This window comes from Pseudophryne corroboree, chromosome 3 (assembly GCF_028390025.1).
Source record: "Pseudophryne corroboree isolate aPseCor3 chromosome 3, aPseCor3.hap2, whole genome shotgun sequence".
Classification (NCBI taxonomy): domain Eukaryota; kingdom Metazoa; phylum Chordata; class Amphibia; order Anura; family Myobatrachidae; genus Pseudophryne; species Pseudophryne corroboree.
The window spans coordinates 786059491-786084393 of NC_086446.1; positions in this window are offsets into that span (position 1 = coordinate 786059491).

Consider the following 24903-nt stretch of genomic DNA (forward strand, 5'->3'; position numbering starts at 1 on the left):
GACCTGTCCCTCTAACATCACCCCTTACTGTCCTGTGCAGCCATATACACCCACCCCCCACCAACTGTGCTACAGGACCTGTCCCTCTAACTTCACCCCTTTCTGTCCTGTGCAGCCATATACCCCCACCCCTCTCCAACTGTGCTACTGACCTGCCCCTCTAACTTCACCCCTTACTGTCCTATGCAGCCATATACCACCACCCCTCTCCAACTGTGCTACAGGACCGTCCCCTCTATCTTCACCCCTTACTGTCCTGTGCAGCCATATACCCTCACCCCCACCAACTGTGCTACAGGACCTGTCCCTCTAACTTCACCCCTTACTATCCTGTGCAGCCATATACCCTCACCCCCACCAACTGTGCTACAGGAACCTGTTCCTCCAACTTCACACCTTACTGTCCTGTGCAGCCATATACCCTCACACCCCACCAACTGTGCTACAGGACCTGTCCCTCTAACTTCACCACTTACTGTTCTGTGCAGCCATATACCCCCCTCATCCCCGCTACAAGACCTGCCCCTCTAACTTCACCACTTACTGTCCTGTGCAGCCATATACCTTCACCCCCCACCAACTGTGCTACAGGACCTGCCCCTCTAACGTCACCCCTTACTGTCCTGTGCAGCCATATACCCCCACCCCTCTCCAACTGTGCTACAGGACCTGTCCCTCTAACTTTACCCCTTACTATCCTGTGCAGCCATATACCCTCACTCCCACCAACTGTGCTACAGGACATGCCCCTCTAACTTCACCCCTTACTGTCCTGTTTCGCCATATACCCCCACCCCCCCTCCAACTGTGCTACAGGACCTGTCCCTCTAACTTCACCCCTTACTGTCCTGTGCAGCCATATACCCTCACCCCCACCATCTGTGCTACAGGACCTGTCCCTCTAACGTCACCCCTTACTGTCCTGTGCAGCCATATACCCCCACCCTCCACCAACTGTGCTACAGGACCTGTCCCTCTAACTTCACCCTTACTGTTCTTTGCAGCCATATACCCCCCTCATCCCTGCTACAAGACCTGTCCCTCTAGCATCACCCCTTACTGTCCTGTGCAGCCATATACACCCACCCCCCACCAACTGTGCTACAGGACCTGTCCCTCTAACTTCACCCCTTTCTGTCCTGGGCAGCCATATACCCCCACCCCTCTCCAACTGTGCTACAGGACCTGCCCCTCTAACTTCACCCCTTACTGTCCTATGCAGCCATATACCACCACCCCTCTCCAACTGTGCTACAGGACCTTCCCCTCTATCTTCACCCCTTACTGTCCTGTGCAGCCATATACCCTCACCCCCACCAACTGTGCTACAGGACCTGTCCCTCTAACTTCACCCCTTACTATCCTGTGCAGCCATATACCCTCACCCCCACCAACTGTGCTACAGGAACCTGTTCCTCCAACTTCACACCTTACTGTCCTGTGCAGCCATATACCCCCACACCCCACCAACTGTGCTACAGGACCTGTCCATCTAACTTCACCACTTACTGTTCTGTGCAGCCATATACCCCCCTCATCCCCGCTACAAGACCTGCCCCTCTAACTTCACCCCTTACTGTCCTGTGCAGCCATATACCTTCACCCCTCTCCAACTGTGCTACAGGACCTGCCCCTCTAACGTCACCCCTTACTGTCCTGTGCAGCCATATACCCCCACCCCTCTCCAACTGTGCTACAGGACCTGTCCCTCTAACTTCACCCCTTACTATCCTGTGCAGCCATATACCCTCACTCCCACCAACTGTGTTACAGGACATGCCCCTCTAACTTCACCACTTACTGTCCTGTTTCGCCATATACCCCCACCCCCCTCCAACTGTGCTACAGGACCTGTCCCTCTAACTTCACCCCTTACTGTCCTGTGCAGCCATATACCCTCACCCCCACCATCTGTGCTACAGGACCTGTCCCTCTAACGTCACCCCTTACTGTCCTGTGCAGCCATATACCCCCACCAACTGTGCTACAGGACCTGTCCCTCTAACTTCACCCCTTACTGTTCTTTGCAGCCATATACCCCCCTCATCCCTGACCTGTCCCTCTAACATCACCCCTTACTGTCCTGTGCAGCCATATACACCCACCCCCCACCAACTGTGCTACAGGACCTGTCCCTCTAACTTCACCCCTTTCTGTCCTGTGCAGCCATATACCCCCACCCCTCTCCAACTGTGCTACAGGACCTGCCCCTCTAACTTCACCCCTTACTGTCCTATGCAGCCATATACCACCACCCCTCTCCAACTGTGCTACAGGACCTTCCCCTCTATCTTCACCCCTTACTGTCCTGTGCAGCCATATACCCTCACCCCCACCAACTGTGCTACAGGACCTGTCCCTCTAACTTCACCCCTTACTATCCTGTGCAGCCATATACCCTCACCCCCACCAACTGTGCTACAGGAACCTGTTCCTCCAACTTCACACCTTACTGTCCTGTGCAGCCATATACCCCCACACCCCACCAACTGTGCTACAGGACCTGTCCCTCTAACTTCACCACTTACTGTTCTGTGCAGCCATATACCCCCCTCATCCCCGCTACAAGACCTGCCCCTCTAACTTCACCCCTTACTGTCCTGTGCAGCCATATACCCTCACCCCCCACCAACTGTGCTACAGGACCTGCCCCTCTAACGTCACCCCTTACTGTCCTGTGCAGCCATATACCCCCACCCCTCTCTAACTGTGCTACAGGACCTGTCCCTCTAACTTCACTCCTTACTGTCCTGTGCAGCCATATACCCTCACCCCCACCAACTGTGCTACAGGACTTGTCCTTCTAACTTCACCCCTTACTGTCCTGGACAGCCATATACCCCCACCAACTGTGCTACAGGACCTGTCCCTCTAACTTCACGCCTTACTGTCCTATGCAGCCATATACACCCATCCCCCACCATCTGTGCTACAGGTCCTGTCCCTCTAACTTCACCCCTTACTGTCCTATGCAGCTATATACCCCCATCCCCCACCAACTGTGCTACAGGACCTGTTTCTCTAACTTCACCCCTTACTGTTCTGTGCAGTCATATACCCCCACCCCCCCACCAACTGTGCTACAGGACCTGCCCCTCTAACTTCACCCCTTACTGTCCTGTGCAGCCATATACCCCACCCCTCTCCAACTGTGCTACAGGACCTGTCCCTCTAACTTCACTCCTTACTGTCCTGTGCAGCCATATACCTCCACCCCCACCAACTGTGCTACAGGGCCTGTCCCTCTAACTTCACCCCTTACTGTCCTATGCAGCCATATACACCCATCCCCCACCATCTGTGCTACAGGACCTGTCCCTCTAACTTTACCCCTTACTGTCCTATGCAGCCATATACCCCCACCCCCCACCAACTGTGCTACAGGACCTGTTTCTCTACCTTCACCCCTTACTGTTCTGTGCAGCCATATACCCCCACCCCTCTCCAACTCTCCAACTGTGCTACAGGACCTGCCCCTCTAACATCACCCCTTACTGTCCTGTGCAGCCATATACCCCCATCCCTCTCCAACTGTGCTACAGGACCTGCCCATCTAACGTCACCCCTTACTGTCCAGTGCAGCCACATACCCCCACCCCCCTCCAACCGTGCTACAGGACCTGCCCCTCTAACTTCACCCCTTACTGTCCTGTGGAGCCATATACCCCCACCAACTGTGCTACAGGACCTGTCCCTCTAACTTCACCTCTTACTAGCCTGTGCAACCATATACCCTCACCCCCACCAACTGTGCTACAGGGACCTGTCCCTCCAACTTCACACCTTACTGTCCTGTGCAGCCAATCTCTTCCGATCTTGGAAGCCAAGCAGTGGAGGGCCGGATTAGTACTTGGATGGGAGACCACCTTGGAACACCCTGATACTGCAACAAATATTGCTGCCTATCTATGTGTCACCAATAAAGAATACTGACTGGCACTCGGATCTATATGACCTATGATTTAATTCTCTGCTACTAAATTTCCCTAAGGAATTCTCGCAGAATGAATGATGGTCATATTTTATATAATGGATATTACTGTGATCACAGTGTGACAATTTATTGGGCATAAAAAACGTTCCAGCGCATTTTTGCTACTATATACTTATTCTAATCTTTATAATATTTTTGCCTACGTTTTAATCCATATATCAATATTAATTGAACTCCTATAACTATAGTTTAAGAAGAATCCATTAAAGATATGATTTTATTAGTATAAGGTATTGAAATACACTAGTCCATCCCAAATAAGAGTCTTCTTCTGTCCATTCTCTTTATTTGGTATTTTGTTCTGATACTTCCTGACTCAATGGACCACTGAATAGTAACCCATATATACACCTTAAAAATATTAATATCTTTTATGTGTATAGTTACCTTAATCAGAAGTAATTCTGAAACATAAATTCAGTTTCTCAGAGGACTCTCTCGCTATTTCTATTTATATAAAAATCTCTAAAAGACTGGGGCGGTTCCCCAGTAACAGGTGTATTCCCTGGTGATCCATACTGAAGGACAGCGCTGGCTGTGGGTGCGTTGCTAGTCTCGGGAAATAATTACCTGAGCACCACTATCCTATCAGTAGTAGTAACAGGTGTATTCCCTGGTGATTCATACTGAAGGATAGCGCTGGCTGTGGGTGCGTTGCTGGTCACAGGAAATGATTACCTGAGCACCACTATCCTATCAGTAGTAGTAACAGGTGTATTCCCTGGTGATCCATACTGAAGGACAGCGCTGGCTGTGGGTGCGTTGCTAGTCTCGGGAAATAATTACCTGAGCACCACTATCCTATCAGTAGTAGTAACAGGTGTATTCCCTGGTGATCCATACTGAAGGACAGCGCTGGCTGTGGGTGTGTTGCTGGTCACAGGAAATGATTACCTGAGCACCACTATCCTATCAGTAGTAGTAACAGGTGTATCCCCTGGTGATCCATACTGAAGGACAGCGCTGGCTGTGGGTGTGTTGCTAGTCACGGGAAATGATTACCTGAGCACCACTATCCTATCAGTAGTAGTAACAGGTGTATTCCCTGGTGATCCATACTGAAGGACAGCGCTGGCTGTGGGTGCGTTGCTGGTCACAGGAAATGATTACCTGAGCACCACTATCCTATCAGTAGTAGTAACAGGTGTATTCCCTGGTGATCCATACTGAAGGACAGCGCTGGCTGTGGGTGCGTTGCTGGTCACAGGAAATTATTACCTGAGCACCACTATCCTATCAGTAGTAGTAACAGGTGTATTCCCTGGTGATCCATACTGAAGGACAGCGCTGGCTGTGGGTGCGTTGCTGGTCACAGGAAATGATTACCTGAGCACCACTATCCTATCAGTAGTAGTAACAGGTGTATTCCCTGGTGATCCATACTGAAGGACAGCGCTGGCTGTGGGTGCATTGCTGGTCACAGGAAATTATTAAACAAAAAATGGTGAGCTGCTCAATCAGATAGTGATGTCACTCAGGTGCTAAAAGGGAGGGGTAATTCTGTGTAGGAAAAAACAATGGTTCCCTAATGCACACTATCTGATTGAGCAGCTCACCATTTTTTGTATTGTATTGAGAGGCATGGAAGGGTCAGCAATAGGAGGGATTGCTGACTCTAGACTGCCATAGGAGAAGCTAGGGGTATCTCCAGGTAAGCTGGCTCTCAGATGCTGTAGGAGCCATTACCATGTGGCCTTACACTGGGAATTCAACCCAGACATATTTGTAATTATTTATGGGGTGGGTGTGGGGTGTGGTGGCCCCTGTGTCGGTGTGGCTGGGCTGCTTCAGGTCGGCACACCCTAACACTTTATTAACACTTATGATTTTCCCTATCACTTTGTATATATTTTTGTATTATTTTAATCACACCACTTACATAGCACTTCTGTGCTTCTTATTAACCCCTATTAACTTTCACTTGTGTGCTGACCTGGGGTAGCCGACCTGTGCCGACATGATGGGGTCCTGCACCCCGGACCCATACCTAGTATTAGGGACCCCCAGTGACGGAGAGGCCTTGTCGATCGGCCTGGGGGCTTAACCCTATATCTGCAGATATACGCAACTAAGATCTCCGTATTATCTGACTATTATGTAGTAATATTTTTCACTCGGTGTGCATTAGGGAACCATTGTTTTTTCCTACACAGGAAATGATTACCTGAGCACCACTGTCCTATCAGTAGTAGTAACAGGTGTATTCCCTGGTGATCCATTCTGAAGGACAGCGCTGGCTGTGGGTGCGTTGCTGGTCACAGGAAATTATTACCTGAGCACCACTATCCTATCAGTAGTAGTAACAGGTGTATTCCCTGAAGATCCATTCTGAAGGACAGCGCTGGCTGTGGGTGCGTTGCTGGTCACAGGAAATGATTACCTGAGCACCACTATCCTATCAGTAGTAGTAACAGGTGTATTCCCTGGTGATCCATACTGAAGGACAGCGCTGGCTGTGGGTGTGTTGCTAGTCACGGGAAATGATTACCTGAGCACCACTATCCTATCAGTAGTAGTAACAGGTGTAATCCCTGGTGATCCATTCTGAAGGACAGCGCTGGCTGTGGGTGCGTTGCTGGTCACAGGAAATGATTACCTGGGCACCGCTGTCCTATCAGTAGTAGTAACAGGTGTAATCCCTGGTGATCCATTCTGAAGGACAGCGCTGGCTGTGGGTGCGTTGCTAGTCACGGGAAATGATTACCTGAGCACCACTATCCTATCAGTAGTAGTAACAGGTGTATCCCCTGGTGATCCATACTGAAGGACAGCGCTGGCTGTGGGTGTGTTGCTAGTCACGGGAAATGATTACCTGAGCACCACTATCCTATCAGTAGTAGTAACAGGTGTATTCCCTGGTGATCCATACTGAAGGACAGCGCTGGCTGTGGGTGCATTGCTGGTTACAGGAAATGATTACCTGAGCACCACTATCCTATCAGTAGTAGTAACAGGTGTATCCCCTGGTGATCCATACTGAAGGACAGCGCTGGCTGTGGGTGTGTTGCTGGTCACGGGAAATGATTACCTGAGCACCACTATCCTATCAGTAGTAGTAACAGGTGTATTCCCTGGTGATCCATACTGAAGGACAGCGCTGGCTGTGGGTGTGTTGCTAGTCACGGGAAATGATTACCTGAGCACCACTATCCTATCAGTAGTAGTAACAGGTGTATTCCCTGGTGATCCATACTGAAGGACAGCGCTGGCTGTGGGTGCGTTGCTGGTCACAGGAAATGATTACCTGAGCACCACTATCCTATCAGTAGTAGTAACAGGTGTATTCCCTGGTGATTCATACTGAAGGACAGCGCTGGCTGTGGGTGCGTTGCTGGTCACAGGAAATGATTACCTGAGCACCACTATCCTATCAGTAGTAGTAACAGGTGTAATCCCTGGTGATCCATTCTGAAGGACAGCGCTGGCTGTGGGTGCGTTGCTGGTCACAGGAAATGATTACCTGGGCACCGCTGTCCTATCAGTAGTAGTAACAGGTGTAATCCCTGGTGATCCATTCTGAAGGACAGCGCTGGCTGTGGGTGCGTTGCTAGTCACGGGAAATGATTACCTGAGCACCACTATCCTATCAGTAGTAGTAACAGGTGTATCCCCTGGTGATCCATACTGAAGGACAGCGCTGGCTGTGGGTGTGTTGCTAGTCACGGGAAATGATTACCTGAGCACCACTATCCTATCAGTAGTAGTAACAGGTGTATTCCCTGGTGATCCATACTGAAGGACAGCGCTGGCTGTGGGTGCATTGCTGGTTACAGGAAATGATTACCTGAGCACCACTATCCTATCAGTAGTAGTAACAGGTGTATCCCCTGGTGATCCATACTGAAGGACAGCGCTGGCTGTGGGTGTGTTGCTGGTCACGGGAAATGATTACCTGAGCACCACTATCCTATCAGTAGTAGTAACAGGTGTATTCCCTGGTGATCCATACTGAAGGACAGCGCTGGCTGTGGGTGTGTTGCTAGTCACGGGAAATGATTACCTGAGCACCACTATCCTATCAGTAGTAGTAACAGGTGTATTCCCTGGTGATCCATACTGAAGGACAGCGCTGGCTGTGGGTGCGTTGCTGGTCACAGGAAATGATTACCTGAGCACCACTATCCTATCAGTAGTAGTAACAGGTGTATTCCCTGGTGATTCATACTGAAGGACAGCGCTGGCTGTGGGTGCGTTGCTGGTCACAGGAAATTATTACCTGAGCACCACTATCCTATCAGTAGTAGTAACAGGTGTATTCCCTGGTGATCCATACTGAAGGACAGCGCTGGCTGTGGGTGCGTTGCTGGTCACAGGAAATGATTACCTGAGCACCACTGTCCTATCAGTAGTAGTGACAGGTGTATTCCCTGGTGATCCATTCTGAAGGACAGCGCTGGCTGTGGGTGCGTTGCTGGTCACAGGAAATGATTACCTGAGCACCACTATCCTATCAGTAGTAGTGACAGGTGTATTCCCTGGTGATTCATACTGAAGGACAGCGCTGGCTGTGGGTGCGTTGCTGGTCACAGGAAATGATTACCTGAGCACCACTATCCTATCAGTAGTAGTGACAGGTGTATTCCCTGGTGATTCATACTGAAGGACAGCGCTGGCTGTGGGTGCGTTGCTGGTCACAGGAAATGATTACCTGAGCACCGCTATCCTATCAGTAGTAGTAACAGGTGTATCCCCTGGTGATCCATTCTGAAGGACAGCTCTGAGAACCACTGACGGGTGCGGTTGTAGTTTTTAGAAACACACAGGCGACAGTTCGGCTCCATGCCTTCTCCCTGTAAATCACAGCGACTGTGCACAGTTGTCAGCAAGCAGCCATATTTCCCCGTCCTCAGATTACTAGACAGGTAGGAAAACATTGCGGCACTGCCCACTACACTCACAATAGTGTGCGTGAGTGTCCTCTGGGAACGCACCAGTCACAAGGTTACATTGTATCACTGCTTTCCCTGAGCATTGCTGGCATTTGTAGAATTCAACACCACTTGTCTCAGCATCCGAACATAACTGCAGTGTCAGATGTTCCCAGGATGCGGCAAACAACCATCGGAACTTTGTGGTTCATGTGGCTGTGATCTGATGTGTCCTTATCATTATCACTTCAAGTCAGCAACTTAACCCGAAATCAAATAGGGCAGAACGCTGTTAAGATTTCACACAAACAGTGGGTCTAGGACGCATATAGGATGAACGGAATTAGCCAGGGGCCGACTGGGAGCTTAAAGTGGCCCTAGAAAACAACTAAGAAAGTGACCTCATCTCATGGGACCAAATTGGCCATTGGCTGAGTCAACAAAAAGTAGGAGGGGTTAAAATAAATTATCACAACAATGTAAAACATGAAAAATAAATCACACACCTCCTGTTAGTACAATACAGAGAGCATCCTAGTGACTGATATACAATACAGAGAGCATCCTAGTGCCTGATATACAATACAGAGAGCATCCTAGTGACATATGCAATATACAGTGCATCCTAGTGACTGATATACAATATACAGTGCATCCTAGTGACTGATATACAATACAGAGAACATCCTAGTGACTGTTATACAATATATAGTGCATCCTAGTGACTGATATACAATACAGAGAGCATCCTAGTGACTGATATACAATACAGAGAGCATCCTAGTGACTGATATACAATATACAGTGCATCCTAGTGACTGATATACAATACAGAGAGCATCCTAATGACGGATATACAATACAGAGAGCATCCTAGTGACTGATATACAATATACAGTGTATCCTAGTTACTGATATACAATACAGAGAACATCCTAGTGACTGTTATACAATGTATAGTGCATCATAGTGACTGATATACAATACAGAGAGCATCCTAGTGCCTGATATACAATACAGAGAGCATCCTAGTGACATATGCAATATACGGTGCATCCTAGTGACTGATATACAATATACAGTGCATCCTAGTGACTGATATACAAAACAGAGAACATCCTAGTGACTGTTATACAATATATAGTGCATCCTAGTGACTGATATACAATACAGAGAGCATCATAGTGACTGATATACAATACAGAGAGCATCCTAGTGACTGATATACAATATACAGTGCATCCTAGTGACTGATATACAATACAGAGAGCATCCTAATGACGGATATACAATACAGAGAGCATCCTAGTGACTGATATACAATATACAGTGTATCCTAGTGACTGATATACAATACAGAGAACATCCTAGTGACTGTTATACAATGTATAGTGCATCCTAGTGACTGATATACAATACAGAGAGCATAATAGTGACTGATATACAATACAGAGAGCATCCTAGTGACTGATATACAATATACAGTGCATCCTAGTGACTGATATACAATACAGAGAGCATCCTAGTGACGGATATACAATACAGAGAGCATCCTAGTGACTGATATACAATACACAGTGTATCCTAGTGACTGATATACAATACAAAGAGCATCCTAGTGACTGATATACAATACAGAGAGCATCCTAGTGACTGATATACAATATACGGTGTATCCTAGTGACTGATATACAATACAGAGAGCATCCTAGTGACTGATATACAATACAGAGAGCATCCTAGTGACTGATATACAATATACGGTGTATCCTAGTGACTGATATACAATACATAGAGCATCCTAGTGACTGATATACAATACAGAGAACATCCTAGTGACTGATATACAATATACTGTGCATCCTAGTGACTGATATACAATACAGAGAGCATCCTAGTCACTGATATACAATATTCGGTGTATCCTAGTGACTGATATACAATACAGAGAGCATCCTAGTGACTGATATACAATATACAGTGCATCCTAGTGACTGCAATGAATTGGAAAGAGCATTCTAGTGGGCACCATACTAAACAGAAAACGTGTTAAACAGGGCTACATGTTACATACAACTGCACATGTATGTTCGTATGTCCTGGCCAGCTGCCCCCTGCATGGTTTGGATGGCGCTGTAGGTATCTGGGTATTATGTAAGAAATTACCATTTCCTCTGTATTTAGAGGGTTATTTAGAGTCCGTAGCAGTTTTTGCTAAATTAGTAAAAACTGCTACGGATAGAATCGCATGCTGCGGGCCGCCCAGCACAGGACAAGGCCGCCCAGCACAGGACAAGCATGTGCAGTGCCACCCAGCGATGCGATCGCAATTCGCCAGGCTGCTAACCCTACATCTACTACATCCCGTACCAGTTGCAGTCAGACTTTTGGTCACATTAGCTGAACCTCATTGCATTGTGCATATAGCTGTAAGATGGGCTGCAACTGAATAAATGCACGGAAGGTACGGACACACAATGGCTCTCTGTAACCTTGCTTTCCTTGGCTGTGAGAGCTTCCAGACAGATCTGACACGTCTCCCAGACGTCACCCCCCGCTGTTGTCACCTGGACAAGCAATGACAGGCGTGAGCTCACAGGACGCTCATGACCTTGATGAAGAGACACAATACAGCTGTCTGTTTTCCCAACTCGTTTTTACAGCCAATTTGTTAGTTGTAGACCTATGGGCCTAACCTATGGGAGACCAAACTCAAGGTCTGACTGTGGCTGTGGCCGCCCTCCCACCAGCTGCCCCCTGATCAGACAGCTACTGAGCCCTTCATAATATGTTCCCTTGGCTTTGTGGGTGGCTGAAGGTTTGATCAATCACAGTTCTGACAGCAATGTATGAATGTATCAAGATCAACCTTCTCTGGCGTATCTAGAGGGTACAAGGTGTGCGGTGCACACGGGCCCCTGTATCCAGAAGTGGCCAACACACTGTGCACCCTGCACCCATTTACTTATACTTACCGCTCCGCTGGCCCAGCGCTGGCTGCTGAGCTGAAAATATTACTGGGAAAATGGCCGCAGTGCCCATCTTCCCATGAATTGCGCGTGGGAACGCAACGCAGGCACCATGTGTGCTTAAGGTTGGCAGGTACAAAAGGTTGGGGTAACTAAGGACCTAATTGAGACCTGATTGAATCAGCAAATTTGTTAGCTAATGGGCAAAACCATGTGCACTGCAGGTAGGGGTGGGTGCAGATGTAACATGTGCAGAGAGAGTTAGATTTGGGTGGGGTTGCTTTAAACTGAAATCTAAATTGCAGTGTAAAAATAAAGCAGCCAGTATTTACCCTGCACAGAAACAATATAACCCTCCCAAATCTAACTCTCTCTGCACATGTTACATCTGCCCCACCTGCAGTGCACATGGCTTTGCCCATTAGCTTGCAAATTTGCTGCTGCGATCAGGTCTGAATAAGGCCAATATTACACATAGCCTGTGTAATAAACTGTGTTATGAACTGTGTGATAACTGTGTTATGAACTGTGTGATAACTGTGTAATAAATGGGTTTTGCATCTGTTATTCCGTACTTGGAAATTATTGCCTCAATGTGTGTTTGTTGGTCAATTGTGACAGTTCTCTCTTGCAGGTTTTGTACAATTTTCATACCTAATAGATGATTTGCAGGGCCTAGATCTTTCAATTTGAATCTTTGTTTAAGCTGGTGCTTGACATCAGTGATGTGATCTTCTTGACCTGCCAAAAGTAAATCATCCACATAGACATCTATGATGAACAAGTTTTCTTTGATGGTTTTGTGGTTTAGGCAGTGATCAGTCTCTGACCTAACAAAGTTCATTTCTAGTAATGCTGCATCCAACTTCACATACTAACAATGACCACTTTGCTTGAGGCTGTATAGTGACTTCTTTAAGAGACAAACTTTCCCAGTTTGGAATATGTCCATATTATAATGTACAGGTGGTTCCATATAAATGTCCTCAATCAATTCTCCATTTAGGAATGCGGAATCACAGTCTACTTGATATAACAGTAGATCATGTAGTGTAGCAACAGCAATCACTAACCTTAAGGTGCTACACCTTGCGACTGGTGAGTAGATCTCTCCGTAACATACTTCTGGAATCTGGGTATATCCCTTGGCAACAAGGCAGGCTGTGTAACGAGCTACTGTCCCATCTGTGTTCAACTTCTTGCAGAAAACCCACTTGTTCTTAATCATTTTACGGTCGCTTGGTCTATCAACCATAGTCTATGTACTGTTATCATTCAGTGCTGACAGTTTTGTATCAATTGCTGACTTCTACTCTGTCCAATCACTACTTGACTTTGCTTCCTGTATGTTTTGAGGTTCACAGTAAACTATGTTTGCATACTCCTCACTGTATTTCTTGGCTGGAATACCTTTGTTGCTCCTCGTGGAACTTCTGTTCTCTGACTTGTTGTCTGCTTTGACACTCTCACATTCAGACACGCTTTCTGCTGCCTGTACATCCAATAATACATTTTGTTGTTGCTCTACTGCTCCAGTTTGTGGTGCTGTCTCATAGAATACCACATCTCTTGATTTAAGAAGACGTTTACTTGTAACATCCCAAAGTCTTGCTCCCAAAGACACGAAGATGACGGATACTTGGCTTTTTCCTGGACCACGCCTCCAGTGGCGTTTTACCTTTGACGGCCACTGTAGGTGCTCGATTCTTTTGGTATACTGCAATAGATACTGCTTCTGCCCCAAACTTCTTTTCCAGGCCAGCATCACTTAGCATAGGCGGTCATTCCGAGTTGATCGCTCGCTAGCAGTTTTTAGCAGCCGTGCAAATGCATTGTCGCCGCCCACTGGGGAGTGTATTTTAGCTTAGCAGAAGTGCGAACGCATGGGCAGCCAAGCTCTGCAAAAATAGTTTGTGCAGTTTCAGAGTAGCTCCGAACCTACTTAGCGCTTGCGATCACTTCAGCCTATTCGTGTCTGGATTTGACGTCATACACCCACCCAGCGAACGCCTGCATTTTTGCAAACACTCCCTGAAAACGGTCAGTTGACACCCAGTAACGCCCCCTTCCTGTCAATCTTCTAACGGCCGCCAGTGCGAATAAAAACTTAGCTAGAACCTGAGCACAACCACAAAGGGCTTTGTACCCGTACGTCGCGTTTGCGCATTGCGGGGCATACGCATGCGCATAAATGCCGTTTTTTTTCACCTCATCTGTTCCGGTTTGTAGGCAATTGTTAGCTGATGCCTTATGCCATATTTCCTGAGAAATGCGGCTCAGACTTTGTTATCATACTCTCCACCATTGTCTGTTCTCAGGATCTTTAGTTTCAGACCTCTCTGATTCTCCACCAGGTTTTTGTACTCCACAAATTTGTTGACAACTTCACTTGAAATACCTGTAGCCACTGATTGATTCTTCCTCCATTGGACCATGTAAGTCGGTGTGCACTAGAGCTAACGGTGTCTCTGCTCTATTAACTGACTTTGGAAATGGGTTGCGAGTTTGCTTGCCTCATATGCAACTCTCACACATGGGTCTTTCAGCATTGCTCACGGTGATCCCTGTTACCAATCCATCTAACAGTTTCTGGACATTGTCATATCCCAGATGACCCAAGCGTTTGTGCCACAGCTCCATTGACTTTTGTTCCTCAGTAGCCATCATTGCAGTACACTTCTCAGTGTCCAGGACATGTAGTTAGTTGCAATGGGTTGCTGAAGCAATAACAGTCCCTCTTTTATTATGCACCATACATTTGCCCTTCTGAAATTGGACTTTGTAGCCTTTTTTTCTCTAGAACGTTGATAGCAATGAGATTACTTCCTAAATCAGGCACGTACAACACATCTTAGATATCTGTAACAACTGTCTCACCTCCAATTTTTGCATTTTGCAGGGCTGTCCACATGTTCTTAGCTGACACTTTCCCACTGACTATTGAATAGACATGCTGATCCACAGCTAAACCTATCGTTCCGATGGCTCTGTCTACGTCATCTGGGTTTGGACCTGCTCCCGGGTCTATAGTAACCTTCCACCAGGCTTGGACTGGCCTACAGGGGTACAGGGGAAACCACCGGTGGGCCCCAATGCCTGGGGGCCCACCTCCTGCTCTAAGGATCAGGTTCCAGACTGTGCACTTGAATTATACATTATTCATATGTTACCTTATACTGGACTATGAAGTATTTTCTACAGTGTATTGCGGTTATTAATCTGGTACATTATCATGCATGCAGCAGCTGAATTTACTGTATATATTTATGAAGGGGCCCAGACGTTGCATTCTCTAATGGTTAGTCAAACCAATGAGGTGGCAGGCCACACCCCCTCTGCAGACTGACCGCACCCCTAAACATGGGCCCCTACCACTGCATTCCCCCAGTGGGCCCTACATGCCCACATGTCCGACACTGCCTTCCACAACTTTTTCCACTTAAGATGCATTTCCATGGCAAACTTCTATGTAGTATAGTTCTCTAAACCTTTCAGCTTAGCAAAGTTCATGCTGTATCCTGTATTATGCATCCTTTCTGCACTTGTATAAAACTTTAAACTGTGTCACTGTGATTATTCAACAGCACTCAGGGGGTTAATCTTCAGATACAGGCGGGTCTGGGCACGGTACTGGGCCCATAATCTGTTGGCAGAGTGTTTTGGGCTGTCTGGTGCAGTGACGTCAGTCCACACACTTAGTGATTTGAACAGCAATGCAGGTTTATTTAGTGAACACAGGTGACTCAGATGTAACACTGATAGCGGTAATCAGGAGCCCATATATCAAACAAGGTAACAGCATTAGGTAGTGGTACTTATCAGGAGGTGTCTGTGGTGGTGAAGCATGGAGGACTGCACGGCCGTGCAGTCTGACTCCCACTGTAGAGAAGATGATGCATGCACTGGAACACTGTGAGTATTCTGTAGCTGAGATCTGCTCCCAGTCTCAACTCTGCACACTTGTACACCAGGACTCTATCTCTCAGGACGGGATGTACTAAGGGAAAATGCTGTAAACCCCCCGTTTTCGGGGGTTTTACCGCATTTTCAAATGTACTAAGACCCCCACCGCCGGTTTTTCGCCGCCCAGGGTATCGCCATCTCTGGATGGCGATACCCTATAGAAGCCTATGGGCTTCTTATCGCTGGCTGCCGCAACCCACCACCCCCACCACAGATGCCGACCCCCCTCCCCCAGGCATACCTTCCTCCAGGCAGCCCTGGTCCCGGACGGTAATCTCCTCCTCCCCTGAGCAATGCAGCCGGAGGTCATACCGCGTGCAGGGGAAAGGAGGAGACGCCGGGGGCAGCCTGCTGCTGCTTCCCGGAGTGCGGGCAGTGTGCAGACCCCTGGGAGGTGACGGAGACCCCCCGCACACCACCTCACAGGTATCGTGGGGGGCTTCCGTCACCGCATTGCGATGTTGATCGCATTTGTTAGTACATATGCGATCAACATCGCTGCGGTAGGTGGCGAGGGGCGGCGATGTATTTTAATACATCCCGCCCTCGGTCTCTGTGTGTCACACTCTCCTCACTCTCTCTCTGAGATGGAGGAACAGGAACTAACATCATATAACTCCGCCTCCGAGTGACTCCTGGCACTAGAGGTCTGACACTAGGGGATGCACCCATAGACTGGTACACAGAAAGAGACAGGTACAGAATGCACCATATCCTAACACAAACTGCATACAGTCATTCTGCAGGTGAAGCAGATGTAATATGTGCAGAGAGCGTTAGATGTGAGAGGGGCGTGTCCAAACTCAAATCTAGATTGCAGGGTAAAAATACAGCTGTCCAGTATTTGTAGGCTACATGCAAAAGCAGAAGGTATTTACCGTCGGTATTTACCCTGTATGCAGACACAATAAATGTATCTGCACCCCTTGCAGTGTGACATGGTTTGTTCGAGGGACCTAATTCAGACCTGATCGTAGATGTGCCAAATCAGTCACACAGACATGCAGCATAATGTGTAAGGTGCACTACTACTGTGTGGTATAATGTGTAAGGGGCACTACTACTGTGTGGCATAATGTGTAAGGGGCACTACTACTGTGTGGCATAATGTGTAAAGGGCACTACTGTGTGGCATAATGTGTAAAGGGCACTACTACTGTGTGGCATAATGTGTAAAGGGCACTACTGTGTGGCATAATGTGTAAAGGGCACTACTGTGTGGCATAATGTGTAAGGGGCACTACTACTGTGTGGCATAATGTGTAAAGGGCACTACTGTGTGGCATAATGTGTAAAGGGCACTACTACTGTGTGGCATAATGTGTAAAGGGCACTACTGTGTGGCATAATGTGTAAAGGGCACTACTGTGTGGTATAATGTGTAAGGGGCACTACTACTGTGTGGCATAATGTGTAAGGGGCACTACTACTGTGTGGCATAATGTGTAAAGGGCACTACTGTGTGGCATAATGTGTAAAGGGCACTACTCAGTGGCGTAACTACTGCCCCCGCAGCCCTCGCGGTGGCTTGGGGGCGAGGGGCTGCGGGGGCGCCGCCACTGATTTAGAGCAGATTGACATGCGGACGAACGTCCGCATGTCAATCTGTTGTCACTAGCCCCCCGCTGTGAAGTAGGGACACTGAGGGCACAGCGTGCGCCTCTCCCGTGTCCCTCTGAGTCTCCGGCGTGTCGGGGGGCGTGTCCTATGAAAAGGGGGCGTGGCTTCACGGAGGACCCGCGATCGCGGGCCACGCCCCCGTTTCGTCACTGAGGGGGCATGCCCAGCGCTCTGTGAGCTGCTGGCATGCCCTCTCTCCCACTGGCTGCGCTGAATAGACGCTGTGCGCATGCGCACAGCGTCTATTCACTGCTGCTCTGCTATGCAGAGCAGTGACTGTAGGAGCCTCCCAACTGCCCCCCCATCGCGGGACACTGCGGGAGGTATGCATATATGGCACTGGGGGGGCACTGAGGGGGCATATATGGAACAGGGGGGGGCACTGAGGGGGCATATATGGCCTGAGGGGGCATATATGGCACTGGGGTGGCACTGAGGGGCATATATGGCACTGAGGGGGCATATATGGCACTGGGGGCACTGAGGGGGCATATATGGCACTGGGGGGGCACATAGGGGTCATATATGGCACTGAGGGGGCATATATGGCACTGCGGGGGGCACTGAGGGGGCATATATGGCACTGAGGGGGCATATATGGCACTGGGGGGCACTGAGGGCATATATGGCACTGGGGGGCACTGAGGGGGCATAGATGGCACTGGGGGGCACTGATGGGGCATATATGGCACTGGGGAGGCACTGAGGGGGCATATATGGCACTGAGGGGGCATATATGGCACTGGTGGGGCACTGAGGGGGCATATATGGCACTGGGGGGTACTGAGGGGGCATATATGGCACTGGGGGGTACTGAGGGGGCATATATGGCACTGGGGGGCACTGAGGGGGCATATATGGCACTGGGGAGGCACTGAGGGGGCATATATGGCATTGGGGGGGCACTGAGGGGGCATATATGGCACTGTATGTGTACCTGGCACATGGGGGGCTATATTTGGCACTGGGGGCACGTGAGCACCTGGCATTGTGGGGGAATATCTGGCACTGGGGGCATATGTGGCACTGGGGGGAGAGGCTATATTTGGCACTGGGGGCATGTGAGTACCTGGCACCGTGGGGGAATATCTGGCACTGAGGACATATGTGGCACTGGGAGCACAGCCCTAGCAACAAGCACTACCCCCTAGCAATGAGCATGACACCCAGTGCATGAAACCCCTGGCAACGAGCATGACACCGAGTGCATGAAACACCTGGCAACGAGCATGACACCCTGAGCATGAAAACCCCTGGCACCGTGCATGGAACCAAGAGCATGAAACCCCTGGCAACGAGCAGGTAATTTAAAAGTAATTAGAAGCCTTAATGTAGGACTTAATGTGTAATGGGCATTACGGTGTGTGGCATAATGTATCACGGACATTGCGGTGTGTGTCAGAATGTGTCACAGGCATTACGGTGTGTGGCAAACTATATCACGGGCATTGTGGTATGTGGTATAATGTCTCGGGCATTGCAGTGTGGCATAGGGTATAACGGGCATTGCAGTATGTGTCACAGGCATTACGGTGTGTGGTATACTAGATCACGGGCATTGTGGTATGTGGTATAATGTCTCAGGGTCATTGCAGTGTGTGGCATAATGTATAATGGGCATTGCGGTGTGTGGCATAATGTGTCAGGCATTACGGTGTCTGTATACTATATCACGGGCATTGTGGTATGTGGTATAATGTCTCAGGGTCATTGCAGTGTGGCATAATGTATAACGGGCATTGCGGTGTGTGTCATAATGTATCACGGACATTGCGATGTGTGGTATACTATATCATGGGCATTGTGGTATGTGGTATAATGTCTCAGGTTCATTGCAGTGTGTGTCATAATGTATCACGGACATTGCGGTGTGTGTCATAATGTATCACGGACATTGCGGTGTGTGGTATACTATATCATGGGCATTGTGGTATGTGCTATAATGTATCAGGGGCATTGCAGTGTGTAGCATAATGTATAACGGGCATTGCGATTCCTGTCATAATGTGTCACAGACATTACGGTGTGTGGCATAATGTGTCGGGGGCATTACGGTGTGTGCATATTGTGTCATGTGCATTATTGTGTGTGGCATAATGTCTGAGGGCCTTTGCAGTATGTGGCATAATGTATACTGGGCATTACTATAAGGAGGAAAAATGACAAATAATGGAAGGGGCATGAATCAGGATTATTTTTCTTTCCTGTGGTGGCTAACGTCTGGGCGTGCAGGTTGCAAAACTGGGGTATAAGGTAGTCTATTCCTGCAATGCCACGCCTCTTTATGCGAAGCCGCGCCCATTTAAACAAAACCACGCCCCTTTTTGGCGTCGCGCGCCTTCGGCGCGCACATATTTGTCCCTTTCCTAGTGCCAATTATGGGGGGGGGCGCCGAAGAATATTTTGGCTTGGGGGAGAAAAATTTCTAGTTACGCCACTGGCACTACTACTGTGTGGCATAATGTGTAAAGGGCACTACTGTGTGGCATAATGTGTAAAGGGCACTACTGTGTGGCATAATGTGTAAGGGGCACTACTACTGTGTGGCATAATGTGTAAAGGGCACTACTGTGTGGCATACAGTGTACATGCACAGGGCTAGTCCGCCCCGCATGTCAGGCCCGACCCCCCTCCCGCACAAGTACAAAAGCATCGCACAGTGGCGCTGCTTTTGTACTTGAAGAGTAGTTCCCTGGCAACGCAGCTCCTGCGCGCTGGCAGGGAGCTACTCATCGCTGTGACGTCACGCAGCTGCCATGGCCCGCCCCCCGTACGGTCCAGGCACGCCGCCGTCTCGCCCCCTCCCACCCAGCGACCACCTCTGCCTGTCAATCAGGCAGAGGCCATCGCAGGGCTGACACGGCCGTCTGGAATGCGCCGGCGCACTGTGGCGCCAGCGCATGCGCAGTTCAGACCTGATCGGCTGCTGTGCGAAAACGCAGAGCACCGATCAGGTCTGAATTAGGCCCCAGGTGCAAAGTCTGTGTTATAATAGATGGCCCACTCTGGTGACGGCCCTCTCATCTCCTTTACTCCACACAGAGTCCCCGATATCTCCTTAGCTACCAGAAAGAGTCAGACCTCTAGTAACCAGAGGGCCGGAGACTCCTGCTCCAGCATGATGGGATAAGCAGCTGTTTCTCCCTGTTAGCTGCAGGCTGCTGTAGTCCATCAATGATTACCTCTTGGTCATAGGTCAATTGGTCCAGAAAGAGGAATATTTTTTTCTCTCTGACCCTTGTTAAGCAGGAAGGTGACCTTGTTGACACCTCGTCCCCCAGGAACACGCCCATCCCATACGTACTTGGAGAAAGCACCTCCGTCAGTGTACTATCCATTACAGGGGAGCGGACAGCTGCTGCTAAGTAAAATACAATATGTGACAGCTTTAATATGTTTTGTAGTCTTATTTTATGGGCGGCTTTACCCTCATGTTCATCTCAAGCATTTGTACATTCCGTTACTCTGCCAGCCATTACCACCTCAGCCATCACCACGCATATACCAAAGAGCCATGAGGTTTCAGTTCTACTTCCATGCTAAATACATATCTCAAGTGGAAGACTTTGGGGGACATGTACTAAGCAGTGATAAATGTGGAGGAGTGAGCCAGTGGAGAAGTTGCCCATGGCAACCAATCAGCACATTGCCGTAACATTTATAATTTGCATACTATAAAAGTATACAGAGCAGCTGATTGGTTGCCATGGGTAACTTCTCCACTTCACTGCTTAGTACATGTCCCTCTTTATCTTTGCGTAAGATTCTGTTTCACAGGCCAGTGCCTCTGTATACATTAGTACTGCCCTAGGTCTGTGCCTCTGTGTATGAAAGTACTGCCCTAGGCCTGTGCCTCTGTGTGTGACAATACCGCCCTAGGCATGTGCTTCTGTATATGACAGTACCGCCCTAGGCATGTGCTTCTGTATATGACAGTACCGCCCCAGGCATGTGCTTCTGTATATGAAAGTACCGCCCTAGGCCTGAGCCTCTATGTATGGAAGTACCGCCCTAGGCCTGAGCCTCTATGTATGGAAGTGCCGCCCTAGGCCTGAGCCTCTGTGCATGTTAGTACCACCCTAAACCTGAGCCCCTGTGTATGATAGTACTGCCCTAGGCCTGAGCCTCTGTGTATGCCTACCTCTCCTCTCCAGGGTTCTCCTGTAGAGGAGACTCTGCTTGCACCTTAGGGAGATAGGGGACAGGCTGTCAGTCACTAGGTCCCGCCCCCAAAATGCAGTGATTTGTGGGTTTGCGAGGAGGGGTCAGGGCTAAATGATACTAATTTGCGTCCTGTGTGAGGTAATACTGTCTTACACCTGTGACTGTATAGGATAGTACTGCCCTAGGCCGGAGCTCCTGTGTGAGGTAGTACTGCCTTACACCTGTGACTGTACAGGATAGTACTGCCCTAGGCCGGAGCTCCTGTGTGAGGTAGTACTGCCTTACACCTGTGACTGTATAGGATAGTACTGCCCTAGGCCGGAGCTCCTGTGTGAGGTAGTACCGCCTAACACCTGTGACTGTACAGGATAGTACTGCCCTAGGCCGGAGCTTCTGTGTGAGGTAGTACTGCCTTACACCTGTGACTGTACAGGATAGTACTGCCCTAGGCCGGAGCTCCTGTGTGAGGTAGTACTGCCTTACACCTGTGACTGTACAGGATAGTACTGCCCTAGGCCGGAGCTCCTGTGTGAGGTAGTACTGTCTTACACCTGTGACTGTACAGGATAGTACTGCCCTAGGCCGGAGCTCCTGTGTGAGGTAGTACTGCCTTACACCTGTGACTGTATAGGATAGTACTGCCCTAGGCCGGAGCTCCTGTGTGAGGTAGTACCGCCTAACATCTGTGACTGTACAGGATAGTACTGCCCTAGGCCGGAGCTCCTGTGTGAGGTAGTACTGTCTTACGCATGTGACTGTATAGGATAGTACTGCTCTAGGCCGGAGCTCCTGTGTGAGGTAGTACTGCCTTACACCTGTGACTGTATAGGATAGTACTGCTCTAGGCCGGAGCTCCTGTGTGAGGTAGTACTGCCTTACACCTGTGACTGTACAGGATAGTACTGCCCTAGGCCGGAGCTCCTGTGTGAGGTAGTACTGCCTTACACCTGTGACTGTATAGGATAGTACTGCTCTAGGCCGGAGCTCCTGTGTGAGGTAGTACTGCCTTACACCTGTGACTGTATAGGATAGTACTGCCCTAGGCCGGAGCTCCTGTGTGAGGTAGTACTGTCTTACACCTGTGACTGTATAGGATAGTACTGCCCTAGGCCGGAGCTCCTGTGTGAGGTAGTACTGCCTTACACCTGTGACTGTACAGGATAGTTCTGCCCTAGGCCGGAGCTCCTGTGTGAGGTAGTACTGCCTTACATCTGTGACTGTATAGGATAGTACTGCCCTAGGCCGGAGCTCCTGTGTGAGGTAGTACTGCCTTACACCTGTGACTGTATAGGATAGTACTGCCCTAGGCCGGAGCTCCTGTGTGAGGTAGTACTGCCTTACACCTGTGACTGTATAGGATAGTACTGCCCTAGGCCGGAGCTCCTGTGTGAGGTAGTACTGCCTTACACCTGTGACTGTATAGGATAGTACTGCTCTAGGCCGGAGCTTCTGTGTGAGGTAGTACTGCCTTACACCTGTGACTGTACAGGATAGTACTGCCCTAGGCCGGAGCTTCTGTGTGAGGTAGTACTGCCTTACACCTGTGACTGTACAGGATAGTACTGCCCTAGGCCGGAGCTCCTGTGTGAGGTAGTACTGCCTTACATCTGTGACTGTATAGGATAGTACTGCCCTAGGCCGGAGCTCCTGTGTGAGGTAGTACTGCCTTACACCTGTGACTGTATAGGATAGTACTGCCCTAGGCCGGAGCTCCTGTGTGAGGTAGTACTGCCTTACACCTGTGACTGTACAGGATAGTACTGCCCTAGGCCGGAGCTCCTGTGTGAGGTAGTACTGCCTTACACCTGTGACTGTATAGGATAGTACTGCCCTAGGCCGGAGCTCCTGTGTGAGGTAGTACTGCCTTACACCTGTGACTGTACAGGATAGTACTGCCCTAGGCCGGAGCTCCTGTGTGAGGTAGTACTGCCTTACACCTGTGACTGTATAGGATAGTACTGCCCTAGGCCGGAGCTCCTGTGTGAGGTAGTACTGCCTTACACCTGTGACTGTACAGGATAGTACTGCCCTAGGCCGGAGCTCCTGTGTGAGGTAGTACTGCCTTACACCTGTGACTGTATAGGATAGTACTGCCCTAGGCCGGAGCTCCTGTGTGAGGTAGTACTGCCTTACACCTGTGACTGTACAGGATAGTACTGCCCTAGGCCGGAGCTTCTGTGTGAGGTAGTACTGTCTTACACCTGTGACTGTACAGGATAGTACTGCCCTAGGCCGGAGCTTCTGTGTGAGGTAGTACTGCCTTACATCTGTGACTGTACAGGATAGTACTGCCCTAGGCCGAAGCTCCTGTGTGAGGTAGTACTGTCTTACGCATGTGACTGTACAGGATAGTACTGCCCTAGGCCGGAGCTCCTGTGTGAGGTAGTACTGCCTTACACCTGTGACTGTACAGGATAGTACTGCCCTAGGCCGAAGCTCCTGTGTGAGGTAGTACTGTCTTACGCATGTGACTGTACAGGATAGTACTGCCCTAGGCCGAAGCTCACATGTGAGGTAGTACTGCCTTACGCATGTGACTGTATAGGATAGTACTGCCCTAGGCCGGAGCTCCTGTGTGAGGTAGTACTGTCTTACACCTGTGACTGTACAGGATAGTACTGCCCTAGGCCGGAGCTCCTGTGTGAGGTAGTACTGCCTTACACCTGTGACTGTACAGGATAGTACTGCCCTAGGCCGAAGCTCCTGTGTGAGGTAGTACTGTCTTACGCATGTGACTGTACAGGATAGTACTGCTCTAGGCCGGAGCTCCTGTGTGAGGTAGTACTGCCTTACACCTGTGACTGTATAGGATAGTACTGCCCTAGGCCGGAGCTCCTGTGTGAGGTAGTACTGCCTTACACCTGTGACTGTATAGGATAGTACTGCTCTAGGCCGGAGCTTCTGTGTGAGGTAGTACTGCCTTACACCTGTGACTGTACAGGATAGTACTGCCCTAGGCCGGAGCTCCTGTGTGAGGTAGTACTGCCTTACACCTGTGACTGTACAGGATAGTACTGCCCTAGGCCGGAGCTTCTGTGTGAGGTAGTACTGCCTTACGCATGTGACTGTATAGGATAGTACTGCCCTAGGCCGGAGCTCCTGTGTGAGGTAGTACTGCCTTACACCTGTGACTGTACAGGATAGTACTGCCCTAGGCCGGAGCTCCTGTGTGAGGTAGTACTGCCTTACACCTGTGACTGTACAGGATAGTACTGCCCTAGGCCGGAGCTTCTGTGTGAGGTAGTACTGCCTTACACCTGTGACTGTACAGGATAGTACTGCCCTAGGCCGGAGCTCCTGTGTGAGGTAGTACTGCCTTACATCT